Genomic DNA, 10112 nt, shown 5'->3' on the forward strand with positions numbered 1-10112 from the left:
TCTGTTGTGCTATAAACAACTAACCCAGGTAACGCACTTAGAACCGTGCTGGCCCATGTAAATGCTCAGTCAATGTTAAGCTCTTATTATCCTCAACAGAATGGAAGAAAGGAAGAAGCTAACTCAGAGTAATTAGAGCCCCTGGGAAAACATCAATAGCTTTATTTCTTTTTGTAACGAAAACTTCTAGAAAGCTGGATTCTGAAGCTTTGGTGAGTCAGGTACAAGAATTCACAATTTCTTGTCATTTTAGTAAGAAAAGGTACAGTGCCATGGAATGGCTTTCCTCATAGCTGGAGAAAAAAGAATACGCTGATGTCCCTGGGGATGATGCGTGGCTATGCCCTCGATTCCGAGGCAGTTGGAGTTGGCCGGTGCTGATGCGAGTGCCAGAATGATGCCACCTCCTCAGAGCCTGCCTTCAATGGCTTTAGAAGGCTGGAGGAGACCTGAGGAGCCTATAGCCATCCAACTACTATTCACTCAAAGTTGTGGCTGCTATAGGCCCTTGTGTTCCTTTATTCATTCCTTACTCTAGGATCTTTATTGAGTGCTCCTGTGTGCATATGTGTGAATTGGCATGTTGGAAAAGCAAATGAATTGGCATGTTGGAAAAGCAAACGAAAGCAGACAGTAGCTGTCTTTTTTACAAACCTAGCACCTGAAACAGTTCACTTCATGTAGGAGATCTTCTTGGGTGAATGAAACGGTTGAATGAATGACAACAGAAATATTTAATCATGCAGCCTGTCCTTAAGAATGTTTTTGGGGAAATGAGCCACTTACACAAAAAACTAATGTGTGCCAGGGTGGGGTAGGTACATAAAAGAGGTACGCATGCATGATATGGACTTCAGGTTAAGGAGGACACGCTCCAGCCGAGAGGGTCGGCAAAGGCTCTGTGGACGTGCTCCTCCTCTGTGTCCACGCACGCCAGTCATGGTGGCTTGGCTCTTTCTCCTGCTCCTGTTACCATGCCACATGCCCACGAAGCCTTCTCTGACTATCCAGGCTTCTCAATCTGAAGTCCACCTGACCAAGAAAGGTGGGGAATGAGGCACTGCTCCCCTCCCCTTGCACTCTGTGACAGAGATCAGTCAACCTCAGATTTTTTACTATGTGTAAGTATTGCTGGGAGAGTTCATTTCAAATACAGATTCTAGGGCCTTACTCACAAGATACTGAATCAGGGACTCAGACCAGTCAAAAAATTTGTGTTTACCATGTATCTAAAGGTGATTCTGATACAGATTCGCTGCTCTAAGCATCCACAAGCTACTCTCCTAACTCTTGCCTGATGTGACCACTTCTGTATCATTGATTTGCAAACCTTCTACTCATCCCTTAAGACCCAATTCAGATTTTTCTTTGTCTGACATTCTATACCCTGACATCTGGACACAATTAATTATTTCAATCTCTGGGGTCCCATAGATCAGTATTTTTCAAACTATAGGTCATGCCTATTAGTAAATAGGTGATGAAATCAATAGACAGGGTCAGCTTAGCACAACAGAAGCATACAAAGCACAGCATATTTTTTAGTGAAATTTTTGTTTCAGTTTTATAAAATGTGTGTGCATGCCGTGCTGATTTACTGTCTTGGGTTGGGTTCCCTAGATGCAGAGATTACAACAGAGGTTTGGGCGCATGTACTTTACTGAGGGAATGCTCATCAGGAGAAGCCTGTATGAGAGTGAGGGCTGTTGGCTGGGAGTGGGGAAGAGTGAGGCAAGGATGGGGTCTGGGGTAGAGTCTAGCCTAGGCCTGGTCCCCTGGGAAAGCTCTGAAACATAAACAGCAAAAAAGAGTTGTCATCCCTTGAGGCCCAAGGGCTGGCTTGTTGTATTCCCATATTAGTCAGTCATGACTGTGGCTGCCAGGGCAGATACAGGTAACCCATCAGGTCAGATGGCTCTCATGGGCTGAGGGCAGTTAAGAGAAGAGCGAAGTGGTGAGTGATAGCACCAACAATCACTGGAGCTGATGGCTGGTTAGAGTGGCCCAGAAAAGGGGACCAGGCAGTACATTAACAGCATCAACTAAAATTCACTCCTTCCATGCTCAGACCCACATACAGGGCCCAGGGCAAAATAGAAATGCAGTGCCCCTGGTTCAAAAATTAGGGAAAAGTGCCACTGAAGGTAGTAACATATAAAGCTTTTTAGTTTCTTCCGTAGTCTCTCTCTTGACTTGTAAAAGTGTTTTTCATTTGCTATTTATGTCTTTCTAAGTAAAGAAATATTAAAAATTTAAATTATTAACATGAATTATACTATTCATCTTTATATTGTGCAATACCAATTTTAACTGCAAATATAAGAGCATTTAACTCATATACCTCATCACAGATACTACACAATTTGTAGTCTATAGTCATATATGTGTATGTATTTTGTTCTTCCCAAAACAATGGGAATGCCACACGAAAATGACTCATTGTTTTTATTTCACCTCTTGATACATGTTCTACCAACACTCTCTACTTTCAACTTACCGATGAGTAAGGAAGGGACTGAAAGCCAAAGAAACTATGGGTTGCTCTATCTTCCTCTTTCCTGCAAGTCATTATTTTCAGTGTAAGTAGTTGGCTAATACAGGGAAGTAACATGAATAATGTGTTTCTGGGAATGCCTTTGCCGTCTTTCTGCTTTCAAGTCTGGTCGAAACAGAAAGCTTGGCGTCTTGGAGTTGTCGGCACTCCTGCTCACTCAGTCATAGACGTAACATGCTTTCTTTGTACTCACTTTGAGTCTCACTGAATGCCAGTGCATTCTAGGTCCACTTGAATCCTATGCTCATGGGTGTCATGTGCACGGCATGTGAATGTGGCAGCAAGGCAGCATAACTACGTTGTGTATATCTCCTCTATTCATGTGCATGCTCCATCATCCCAAGAGACTTCACTTACAAAACAGCTTTAAAGAAAAAATTATTATGTTAAGATGGTGACAGCAGAACATTAAGCCAAGCATGGGCCCTTCTGAGCATCGGCCCTGTGCAGCTCCGCAGGTTGCATGCCCATGAAGCTGATCCTGCCCGTTTGCCTCTTACATTAAGTTCACTCCAAGCAGGCACAGCTTCTCCAGGATTCTCATTGGTCACAATTCCTAGGGAAATTCAGAAAAGGAGATTAGCCTCCTGCTGCTGCAGTTGACCTCAAGGTTGTAACTAATACTCATTATCTCCCTCCATGCCATCCATTCTAGATTTCTCTCATCCTCGACTGGCACTTTTTGTGTGGGATGGCCTAGGCCTTCATCCCTCTGGGGTCTGAGCCCCTGGTTACCATGCCCTAATCAAGCCACATGTGTGGGAACTCCAAAGGTGCCTCAGTGGCTCACCTCATTGCCACACACATTCTTTGTGTCCCCATTCTGCAGCAACAGCCTTACCAATTATGGGGACTCCTTCACATGCCTGCTGGTCTATAGGCATGAAGAGTCCAAGTAACTGTACAGCAGCCATAGCTTTAAGGTTAGTGTTATTCTTTGACTCTCTCCAAGAATCAAGACGTCAGGACCTACAGAGCGTAACATTGCAAGGGCAAGAAGCCCAAATTTCCATGGTCACTGGAAGTGACAGTGAGTTTAGCTACTCCTTTTTGGTTCCCAAACCCATATTTTCTCCCTGTTGGGGACACAGCATCACATAAAGGCCATTGGTTTAAGGGGTAAATAACATTATGAAGAAAATGGCCCTATCTCACAGGGTGTGATTTCCAAGCTGGTAAAGCTGACGCATATTTAAGGGGCCCCATTCCACTGCCATCTCAGATCAGCATCTTCTGGATATCATGGTTTGTGTGGAAACAGTGGCTCCCAAAGTCACACGATCAACACTGCTGCACTTATTTGCTGTAAAGTGTGTTCCTTGTGCTGAGATGTTATATTTTCCTACATTGGTGAATCAGATACTCTGAGTACTCAGAGAGTGGTGCTGGCCAAGGCCATAGTGTGCCTGATTCTCACTATGGGAGACCACATAACATTGCTTTCAACCAAGGGACCCACTTCACTATTCTTCTGTAATACATGGGATCAATGTTCTATTCTGTGAAAAATCTGGATGGCCTAGATCCTTTTAGGCTGTATTTTTACAAAGGGCAGGAGAATTAACAGCCTTGGGGGTAAGACTGAATATACGCTCCTAACTATCCCAAGTAAATACAAACTACTTCTGTTCCTTCTTCGTGGGAGTGGAAAATAACACAGTTTGCATTTCAATAGCTGCATATCATGGACCAGGGTGGTGTTAATCTACTCTGGCAAAGATACTCCATCCAGCACCAACAGATACAAGTGGAGCTACAACTGGTTGTGTTTGTATTGTTTGTAATGGGGATATGATGAGAACCACCACCAAGTCTTGAGAGTGGCACTTTGAGAATGCCTCTAATTCGCAATATTGTTTTTATTACTATCTTACTTGGTGGGAGGTGGGTGTAGTTTGGGCATTTTACAAGCTTATACTTGGCATTTTCTACTATAAGAGCTCTTACTCTATGAGTCAAAATCCATTGCTAAATAGGTCCATTTCAATTACATATCCAGGAAATGGACAAAATAATGTGTGTGAAGTTCAATAGACTCAGGGAACCCACTGTGGAAAGGACCTGGGCCAGAACTCCATTTATCACCTGACTCTTATATGTCCCTATTCTACTAGGGGGACAATGATGGCACTTTGGGTACCGGGTTATCAGCATCAACTCTGAGTCTATATCCACCAACCTTTGGAAAATCTAGGTATTTTCCTTTCTCCAATAGACTCAAATAAATAACCATAGATCCATTTGGAAAATAAGTGAGAGAATCATAATTACCAGGGTGATGCAGAGTCTTCTCTTATGGGGACCTGGCCTCTCATTCCGTCACTGGAATCTGGATCTGAGAATTGGCTCAAATCTAGAAATTAGGCAAAGGATTTGCCTAATTTACATTAGGATTTGCCATATTTCCATTAGAGCATCTGACCCCAGCCTTTTGCTAATTCATACTTAGTCATTTTTTATTATATATATTAAGCAATACTTTTGTTGACTGCTCATCTATCTTGCTCCTAAGCATACCATGTTCTATTAATCATCAACACGGAAGATTCCTGTGGACCAGGGCCCCTTATCTCCTATTCCAACTTCGTTGCCCATTATAATTATACACACCCGTCTTGCTTCTAAGAGTTAAGGTCTACCCAGCCTTTGATAGCCTGTAGTCCTGTCCTCCATGTTTATATAAAGGAGTTTTGTAATGGTTTATCCTACCAGCCTACAGAGAATATCCAATACTCAGTTTCTCAGTAATGTTGGTGCCCCTTCACCAGTTCATTCCTTACCCTCTAAATAAATGGAGTGTCCGCCAGGTCTCCCAAGAAACATAGACAGTTGGTGGGTTTTCTCATCTTGTATCTTAGATCCGCATGCTCCATCATCCCAAGAGACTTCACTTACAAAACAGCTTTAAAGAAAAAATTATTATGTTAAGATGGTGACAGCAGAACATTAAGCCAAGCATGGGCCCTTCTGAGCATCGGCCCTGTGCAGCTCCACAGGTTGCATGCCCATGAAGCTGATCCTGCCCGTTTGCCTCTTACATTAAGTTCACTCCAAGCAGGCACAGCTTCTCCAGGATTCTCACTGGTCACAATTCCTAGGGAAATTCAGAAAAGGAGATTAGCCTCCTGCTGCTGCAGTTGACCTCAAGGTTGTAACTAATACTCATTATCTCCCTCCATGCCATCCATTCTAGATTTCTCTCATCCTCGACTGGCACTTTTTGTGTGGGATGGCCTAGGCCTTCATCCCTCTGGGGTCTGAGCCCCTGGTTACCATGCCCTAATCAAGCCACATGTGTGGGAACTCCAAAGGTGCCTCAGTGGCTCACCTCATTGCCACACACATTCTTTGTGTCCCCATTCTGCAGCAACAGCCTTACCAATTATGGGGACTCCTTCACATGCCTGCTGGTCTATAGGCATGAAGAGTCCAAGTAACTGTACAGCAGCCATAGCTTTAAGGTTAGTGTTATTCTTTGACTCTCTCCAAGAATCAAGACGTCAGGACCTACAGAGCGTAACATTGCAAGGGCAAGAAGCCCAAATTTCCATGGTCACTGGAAGTGACAGTGAGTTTAGCTACTCCTTTTTGGTTCCCAAACCCATATTTTCTCCCTGTTGGGGACACAGCATCACATAAAGGCCATTGGTTTAAGGGGTAAATAACATTATGAAGAAAATGGCCCTATCTCACAGGGTGTGATTTCCAAGCTGGTAAAGCTGACGCATATTTAAGGGGCCCCATTCCACTGCCATCTCAGATCAGCATCTTCTGGATATCATGGTTTGTGTGGAAACAGTGGCTCCCAAAGTCACACGATCAACACTGCTGCACTTATTTGCTGTAAAGTGTGTTCCTTGTGCTGAGATGTTATATTTTCCTACATTGGTGAATCAGATACTCTGAGTACTCAGAGAGTGGTGCTGGCCAAGGCCATAGTGTGCCTGATTCTCACTATGGGAGACCACATAACATTGCTTTCAACCAAGGGACCCACTTCACTATTCTTCTGTAATACATGGGATCAATGTTCTATTCTGTGAAAAATCTGGATGGCCTAGATCCTTTTAGGCTGTATTTTTACAAAGGGCAGGAGAATTAACAGCCTTGGGGGTAAGACTGAATATACGCTCCTAACTATCCCAAGTAAATACAAACTACTTCTGTTCCTTCTTCGTGGGAGTGGAAAATAACACAGTTTGCATTTCAATAGCTGCATATCATGGACCAGGGTGGTGTTAATCTACCCTGGCAAAGATACTCCATCCAGCACCAACAGATACAAGTGGAGCTACAACTGGTTGTGTTTGTATTGTTTGTAATGGGGATATGATGAGAACCACCACCAAGTCTTGAGAGTGGCACTTTGAGAATGCCTCTAATTCGCAATATTGTTTTTATTACTATCTTACTTGGTGGGAGGTGGGTGTAGTTTGGGCATTTTACAAGCTTATACTTGGCATTTTCTACTATAAGAGCTCTTACTCTATGAGTCAAAATCCATTGCTAAATAGGTCCATTTCAATTACATATCCAGGAAATGGACAAAATAATGTGTGTGAAGTTCAATAGACTCAGGGAACCCACTGTGGAAAGGACCTGGGCCAGAACTCCATTTATCACCTGACTCTTATATGTCCCTATTCTACTAGGGGGACAATGATGGCACTTTGGGTACCTGGTTATCAGCATCAACTCTGAGTCTATATCCACCAACCTTTGGAAAATCTAGGTATTTTCCTTTCTCCAATAGACTCAAATAAATAACCATAGATCCATTTGGAAAATAAGTGAGAGAATCATAATTACCAGGGTGATGCAGAGTCTTCTCTTATGGGGACCTGGCCTCTCATTCCGTCACTGGAATCTGGGTCTGAGAATTGGCTCAGATCTAGAAATTAGGCAAAGGATTTGCCTAATTTACATTAGGATTTGCCGTATTTCCATTAGAGCATCTGACCCCAGCCTTTTGCTAATTCATACTTGGTCATTTTTTATTATATATATTAAGCAATACTTTTGTTGACTGCTCATCTATCTTGCTCCTAAGAATACCATGTTCTATTAATCATCAACACGGAAGATTCCTGTGGACCAGGGCCCCTTATCTCCTATTCCAACTTCGTTGCCCATTATAATTATACACACCCGTCTTGCTTCTAAGAGTTAAGGTCTACCCAGCCTTTGATAGCCTGTAGTCCTGTCCTCCATGTTTATATAAAGGAGTTTTGTAATGGTTTATCCTACCAGCCTACAGAGAATATCCAATACTCAGTTTCTCAGTAATGTTGGTGCCCCTTCACCAGTTCATTCCTTACCCTCTAAATAAATGGAGTGTCCGCCAGATCTCCCAAGAAACATAGACAGTTGGTGGGTTTTCTCATCTTGTATCTTAGATCCATTCTAGCATGCCTACTTCTTTGAGCCTTGTATTCCTTCCTCCATATCCTGCTACAGCAGTTCTGTCACCTCAACTTTATTACTCTGGCCCATGATTTTTGCCAAGCTTCCAAGAGCTACTCTAGCAATATATTAGATCCATCTCCCAGGGCTTCAGGGACTATTAAACAGACTATTAACAGACTATTAAATCCTATATCACTGGTGACCCCAAATCAACAAACTCTCCTTACCTAGTTTCATATTCTGCCCTCTTGGTCTAGCACTCTCAGAATCCACACTCAGTCATTCTCTCCCAGTTGCTCCTAGTACATGTTAAAGAGTCCCTCTCAGAGACCCAGCCCTTCCCCAGTCAGATTGCACTGAAACTTGACCATAATGGCCAAGCAAGTGGTCAGGAAGAGTAGTATAAGCAGATCCTGAGGAAGGTATACATTTTCTTTTGAGACACCTGCATCATTTAATCATTTAAGGTTTTTGCATTGTCTTCAAATGTGTCAGGTGTGGAGTGGAGCAGGGTTTGCATTTATAGTAAGAATGAGCAGATTACTTCTATAGTCCAAGAGTGCTCAGAAGAACCACGGGTTCCAGGTTCTCATGTGTTTCACCTATATCTCAAGATCCCACTGCTTCCCTGTGAAAGGCCTGACTTTGGCATAGGTGACTTACCTAAGCTGAGAATTCAGCCTCTCTAAAATTCTACAGCTCTTACAGTTAAGGCTTGTGCCTGGTCTTCAGTTCTCCCTGCCCTCTAATTAAAGGAGATGAGAATCTCTTTAAATTCCACCAAGGAAGCCCTCTAATTATTATACTTTGCTCTAACTTTATGATTGATTGCCCTGAACCTGTCATTTTCTCTCACCAAAGCATCAGTGGCCTCCAGCAATAGTCACCCATTTTCTCAGTCCTCATTATTACTATTTCCTGGGAAGACCAAGGAGATATTACTCATGTCAGTGCCTCCCTCCCCCTTTATCCTATCCTAGTTCTCTTCACATGTTTTAGCAATTGCTCTGCTACTGAACACCAGGGATCATCAGGACATGTTACTTACTGCGGTTCTCGTTGCCAGCTGAACAATAAATGGGCCACCTCCAGAACTGCATCTTAGAATCTACTTTTAGGTGAACTGTATGGAACCAACTGTCCCAGGTCAGCTGCCATGGAAACAGAGGCTAAGACTGGATTTCGGTGTATGTAATTTATTAAGGAAGTGTTCTTTAGGAAAACTCTTTAAGAAAATGAAGAAAAGATAGAGAACAGAAAAAGAGTAAGATGAGGTCCCAGGTAAAACAAATCTTGACTTGTTCCACGGGGGAGCTCAAAAGTACAAACTGCAGACAAAATTGTCCTTTGGCTAGAGCTGCCTCAGGGGTGAAGATGGGGGATGAGGGGGGTATGTAAAAAGGTAATTCTCCAGTGAGCTGTTAGAAGCCACACACACAGCAACCAGGTAAAGGGGATCCCAGAGGGGCGCCTGCAGCATCTTCTGCAATTGTGAGAGTATTTTTTTAAATGTTTGAAAAACATTACATATAGATGAGTTTACATGTACCGCTGTCTACTGAAACCTAATCTGGCGGTATAGTTTTTTATTCACATTTCTGTCTCCAATGCAAGATTCTAAGCTCCTTTGTGACAAGGACTCTGTCCTATTCATCTATGTATTCCTAATTCAGAGGCTGGCATCAAATTGTTACTAAATAAACATTCATCAAATGAAGAGCAATTTGGGGTAGATCACAGAGCAATTTGAACTCCAGGCTAAGTAATTTGGATGTAATTCTGTTGGCAGTTAGAAAGAGTTTGAAATGTTTGTTGGCAGTGGTGTGTAATATGTATTGGACAAGGGAGAGAATGGAGAGAACGTCCAAGAGGCTGTTGCAGCAATACAGGCAAAAGTAACAAGAGGCAGAATTCCGGTGGAGGCCATAAGTGTGGAGAGGCAGATGCAAAAGCCATTTAAGAAAATTATCTGCAGGATCCAGATGGCCCAGGCTGACATCCAGTACAGAGCCCATCGAGGATGCTAATTAATCAAGTGCATTGTTTTGTACATATCCCGCCCCCAAGCAGATAGAAGACAAGTTCTCACGTTTGCATGGAAGAAATAGCTAAATAATAAATCCATGTGGGTTTTTTCATTGTCATCATGCAC

At 42.9% G+C, this 10112-nt stretch overlaps 1 protein-coding gene across 1 annotated transcript in view; it reads left to right on the top strand.

Moving 5' to 3' along the window:
• The window catches only part of LAMB4 (laminin subunit beta 4), a 98089-nt gene that overhangs the window by 37455 nt on the left and 50522 nt on the right, over positions 1 to 10112 (top strand). The window lies entirely within an intron of this gene.

This window comes from Pteropus vampyrus, unplaced genomic scaffold (assembly GCF_000151845.1).
Source record: "Pteropus vampyrus isolate Shadow unplaced genomic scaffold, Pvam_2.0 Scaffold208, whole genome shotgun sequence".
NCBI lineage: Eukaryota > Metazoa > Chordata > Mammalia > Chiroptera > Pteropodidae > Pteropus > Pteropus vampyrus.